The sequence below is a fragment of the Ahaetulla prasina genome, chromosome 2, assembly GCF_028640845.1.
Source record: "Ahaetulla prasina isolate Xishuangbanna chromosome 2, ASM2864084v1, whole genome shotgun sequence".
Taxonomy (NCBI): Eukaryota; Metazoa; Chordata; class Lepidosauria; order Squamata; family Colubridae; genus Ahaetulla; species Ahaetulla prasina.
The window spans coordinates 210,288,647-210,294,646 of record NC_080540.1 but is presented as its reverse complement, the minus strand read 5'-3'; positions in this window follow the sequence as shown (position 1 = coordinate 210,294,646).

The following is a 6,000-nucleotide window of genomic DNA, read 5'->3' as shown; positions in this document are numbered from 1 at the left end:
TATCATGAACCATCCAGTTTAATCAACATAGATCAGGATTTTTATTACTTTATAATCCCTGGAATTTCTAGTGAGGTGTGTGTGTGTGTGTTCAAGACTATATTAAATGCAGAGAATTCTCTTGTAAAATGACAGCAGAATGGAAAGATGGGTTGAGGATTGACACCCATGGCATTTACATCCCAACGCTCCTACCTATGATGCAAGCTTTTTAATGTTACATAATTATTGCCAGTAATAATTACACTTGGCTGGGAAGAGAGCATTACAAATATTGCTCACTCTTTTGCTGTGATGTGATTGTGTTGGCTTGGAAGAATGATGCAACACACAACCTGTTAAGGTTGCTTAAATTGTGGCTTACAGATAAGATACGTTCATTGTTATATCGCCATGCGGAGGTAGAGTTGAGATTGTTAATGGTTATGTAAATCACTAGTGAGGAAAACTCCATAATCTGATCCATGTCTGGACATAAAACTGCAAAGAGATACAGGTAGTCCTTGACTTATAATATTTTGTTTAGTGACCATTTGAAGTTAACAACAGCACCAAAAAAGCTAAGTTGTGACCGTTTTTCACACTTATGACTGTTGGAGCATCCCCATGGTCACGTGATCAAAATTTATAGAGTTAGCAACTGGTTCATATTTATGACAGTTGCAGTGTCCCTGGGATCATGTGATCAGCTTTTGTAAGCTTCTAACAAGCAAAGTCGGTGGGGAAGCCAAATTCACTTAACAATTGTGTTGCTAACTTAACAAATGCAATGATTCACTTAATTGTGGCAAGAAAGGTCATAAAATGGGGTAAAACTCACTTAACAAATGTCTCACTTGGCAACATAAATTTTGGGCTCAGTTGTGGTCATTAATTAAAGTCCTGGATTGGCTCTCCTACAGAATCATAAATTTCATGAATGAAGGTATATATACATGTCCCAGGATAATGTTGCAGAGTCCAATCACCAGGACTAGAGGTTTTGTCTTCTGAACTTTCTGTCTTGTGCTGGAGTCCATCTTCAGGGAACTTCTCTCTAGCAGAGTGAACAGCACCCACTCTGCTAGAGAGAAGATCCCTGAAGATGGATTCCAGCATGAGTCTGTAAGCTTGGAAGATAAAACCTCTGGTCCTGGTGACCGACCCAGATTGGATCCTGCAATCATAAATTTCCATAAAAATCTTGATGCCTCAGTTCGTAAGGCGATGAAGCTATTTTCCAGATCTAAAGGACAGATCCGGACATAATTTTCACTACTGTGACCATGAATGAATCAGAACATTATCTGCTCCACCACTGCTTTCCCTTCTTTGAAATCTCCAAAGTGAAGAGAAGTGACAGTCTTCCTCCCTGGAATTCCTCCTCCTTCGAAACAAGGACTTGATGCTGAATGAAAGCCTTGAGATGTTCTCCAGCCTGATGCCTTCCAGATGTATTGGATTTACAACTCATGGAATTCCTAGCCATTGTAAGAGTTCTCATCCCAAACCATTTAGAGGGCACTAAGTGAGGGAAGGATGCTGTAACCATAGTTATTTACCTGACTGCTACAGCTCTTGTGGTTAAATACATCATCTGGGATTGTACTATATAAACCTGGTATACCCTTAAATTCCCTTAAAGCAATTAGCAGGACAGTATTGGCTGGTTTAATTTTCTGGTGAGATGCTTATAAACACCTACCTCTCATTTCTTGACTGGCAAAATCTATTCTCATCCTGTATCACTTCTGAAGACCACTACAGAGTTTTCCTACTCGAAATCAATAGAGTCATTAAACTCTACGTACCACAAACCACCACAAAAATCAAGAAAAACAAATTACCCATATCAATAAAAAAGCTTCAATCCCAAAAAAAAATCTCTTTGGAGAAAAAACAAAAAGGGACATGTAGCTAATTTCAAAAAACGATACAGAGATATATGCAACCATATAAAAATTGAATGCATTACTTACCACACTAAGCAAGAAGAAGACCTTCTGTGCACAAATTCCAATCGTGCTTTTTATAATTTTGTGAACAACAAACTTAATGACTCGAGATCCATCCCACCACTAAAAGAATCTAACGGCAAAGAAAATAATGATGAAACAGTTAAAGCAAACCTCTTTAACACATTCTTCGGCTCAGTCTTTGTTAACAGTAATGGCTCATACCCGACATTCCCCAACCGCACCAACAACGACCTAACACATATAGATTTCACTGAAGAAAATGTTGAAAAAGCTCTTCGCAAACTGAAACCATCCCTATCTATAGGACCTGATGGACTATGTGCATACTTCTTAAAAAAGCTTTCCACTAATATAGCAGAACCCCTAAGCATAATCTTTGGAAAAGCCTTCACGACCAGTTCCCTTCCCAAACTTTGGTCACTAGCCACGGTCATCCCTGTCTTCAAAAAAGGAGACCCCAGCTTAGTTGAAAATTACAGACCAATCTCTCTATGCTGCGTCACCTGTAAAGTTATGGAATCTATCATCAACCAATCCATTATCCTCCACCTAGAAACAAACAATCTACTCTCTAATAAACAATTTGGTTTCAGAAAAAAATTATCATGTAACTTACAACTTCTTCACTGCAAAAACATATGGACTACAAATCTTGATCAAGGCAAAACAATAGATGCAATTTACATAGACATCTGTAAAGCTTTTTACATGACAAACTTCTCCAAAAACTAAAATCCTACGGCATCTCCGGACCTCTCCACAATTGGATATCAGCATTCCTGTCAAAAAGACAAGTGGTTAAAATAGGCAGTGCCCTATCAAATCCTGTTCCTGTCAATAGCGGCGTTACCCCAAAGCAGTGTTCTTGGACCAACACTCTTCATATTATACATTAATGATCTCTGTGACCATATTAAAAGTAGTTGTGTTCTTTTTGCTGACGATGTCAAACTATTTAACACTACCAACAATAAGTTACCCTTCAAAAAGACCTTGACTTTGTGTCAGAATGGTCAAAAACTTGGCAACTCCAAATCTCAACCAGCAAATGCTCTGTCTTACATATTGGAAAAAAGAATCTAAACACTAAATACAAACTCGATGGACATTATCTTACAGATGACCCCCACCCTGTTAAAGACCTTGGAGTTTTCATATCCAATGATCTAAGTACCAAAGCCCACTGCAACTACATCGCAAAAAAGACTTTAAGAGTTGTAAACCTAATCTTATGTAGCTTCTTCTCCAGAAACTCTACACTACTAACCAGAGTTTATAAAACATTTGCTAGACCAATTCTTGAATACAGCTCGCCTGTCTGGAACCAATACCACATTTCAGACATCAATAGAATTGAACGTGTCCAGAAATATTTTACAAAAAGAGTTCTCCACTCCTCTGAATACAACAAAATACCTTATGCCACCAGACTTGAAATCTTGGGTTTAGAAAACTTAGAACTCCGCAGCCTTCGACAGGACCTGTATTTAACTCATAGAATCATCTATTGCAATGTCCTTCCTATTGAAGACTACTTCAGCTTCAATCACAACAATACAAGAGCAAACAGTAGATTTAAACTTAATGTTAACCGCTTCAATCTTGATTGCAGAAAATATGACTTCTGTAACAGAGTTGTTAATGCTTGGAACACACTACCTGACTCTGTGGTCTTTTCTCAAAATCTCCAAAGCTTTAACCAAAAACTGTCTACTATTGATCTCACCCCATTCCTAAGAGGTCTGTAAGGGGCGTGCATAAGAGCACAAACGTGCCTACCGTTCCTGTCCTATTGTTTCCTTTCATTATATCCAATTAATATAGTTATTACATACTTATATATATGCTTATATATTATATAGTCATTTTCATGCTTATGCTTATATATACTGTTGTGACAAAATAAATAAATAAATAAATAAAATAAATGCTACTTCACTGCTGATTCTGTGAGCATTCTCCCTTCTGCCTCCTTCCTGTTGCCCACACTGGAGCTGAGACTACCCCTGGATGTGTTGTGTCCCAGGACTAAGAGGGAGTGAAAAGAACAATGCAGCTACGAGGAAAAAGGGGCTGGACCCCTTCAAAAAGAGAGAGAGATTGGCACCCCAAGGAAGAGTGACAGTGGTATCTTGGCCTAAAGACTGTATCCTAGTTGCCACAAGAGGTGGACTCTATAGGCCTCTCCCTGGGCCTGCAGAGGACATGTTTATGAGGTTACAGGATTGGTGGAAGGCCATTTGGCCAAAAAGATCAATCTTTGGGACATTTTTAGCTTGAGCAACATTGCTCGCCATAAGGTTTAACATTTTGTAGTATTGTGCTATTTCATTTGATTTTTATCTTAACAGTCATTAATTTTTATTAAATTCTGTAACTCCCTCCAAGGTGTGTTGCTGTGTCTGGACCAGGTCTAGCAGGTCACCCACCAAGAAAAGGGTGCGATTGTCAGCATCCCTTTCGGGGGAAGTGCTATAATTGTAACTTCGAACGGTCATTAAATAAATGATCATAAGTCAAGGACTACCTGTAGTTGATAGTTCTGTTAAAAAGTAATAGCTTTATAAGGACAAAACAAAATTTGGATGACAAAGGAGAAAATCTTATAAGGAGGATGACAAAGAGAAATAATTGGCACATAACATGTCTAATGGCCTGTTTACCTATAGTGACCAGACGTCCCGCTTTTGGCGGGACAGTCCCGCTTTTTAATAATTTTTCCCGCGTCCCGCGGCAATTCCAAAAAGTCCAGATTTTTTTTTGTTTCACTCCCATTCTGAAAATTGGAGGTGGCAATGCAAGAGGAGGAGGCGGAGAAGGGGGAGTGGCGGAGAAGGGGGCACGAGAGGGAGGAGAGACGCCACTTGACTTCACCCGAGAGTAAGAGAAGAGCTGAGAGGAGAGCCGAGGAGAGCCGAGCCTGCCTGGAAGAGCCGAGAGGAGAGCCGAGCCTGCCTGGAAGAGCCGAGAGGAGAGCCGAGCCTGCCTGGAAGAGTGGAGAAGCAGCAGCCGCTTCTCCTCCTTCAGGCAGGTGGCAATACTCAGCGCGCATGCGCAGCCCCCCCCCCGTCCCCCCTGTCCCCCCCCATCAATGGTGTCCCACTTTGCCATCGCTGAAATCTGGTCACCTTATATTTACCGTCCCCTTCTGAACCAGTGATTCTAGCTGGAATCCTATTGGATGAAGCAAAATTCCTTTCTGCTGTGGATATTCAGTTTTATGTACTAAATGGGGACAGTCTATGTTCCATAGAGAAATGTCTTTAAAATGGAAATATTGAACTAACTTGTTTATATTTATGAATCAGAGTGGTTAAAAATATCCCTTGCAAAGATTTTGAAATGATTTATTGTAGAGATGCTTCTGTAAAACGTAAGCATTGCTTTAATCTTGTCTGAAAAAGTCCAAATTGAGATATATATTTTTTCAAACACATTTTAAACGTTTAAAAACTTACTAGATATTTAAGACAGAGTGTGAACATTTGATTTCATTCATTTTTTAAAAAAATTTGGATCTTACTAGAATGGGTAAATATCTTTGTTAATTAACTGAAGGGTCAGGGAGAAAAATGTATGTGGAAAAAAAAAAAGCAGACATTGTGGATTTTTCCAGCCAGGCCATAGACTTTGAGAGCAGAGTTCTGCCCTTAACAATACGCTATGTATTTAACAAATCTTTTTTTATGGTGAATTAAAGTTGCCACTCCTTTTTTACACAGACTCTTCACTTTAATAGTCACATGGGAGCCCAGTCTCTGCCCGGTGTGAATAGCTGTATTTATTAAGCACAAAAAGGCAATTTTCTTCTGAGTGGGTTTCCTGTTGCATTTAATGGAGTTCCTCTCTAGGGAGCTTATATGGAACCACAGCCAAATCACAAGAGCACATTCAGCCTCAATGCAGATTTTGATTCAGAGGAAATGTATTGCATTTGTTGACTTCCTGAATAGAAAAGAAGATGTGCATGTGATAGGGACTTTTTAGTCATCTCGGCTTGGGTTATACAACATGTTTTAAATCCCCTGGCTTTTCAAATTGC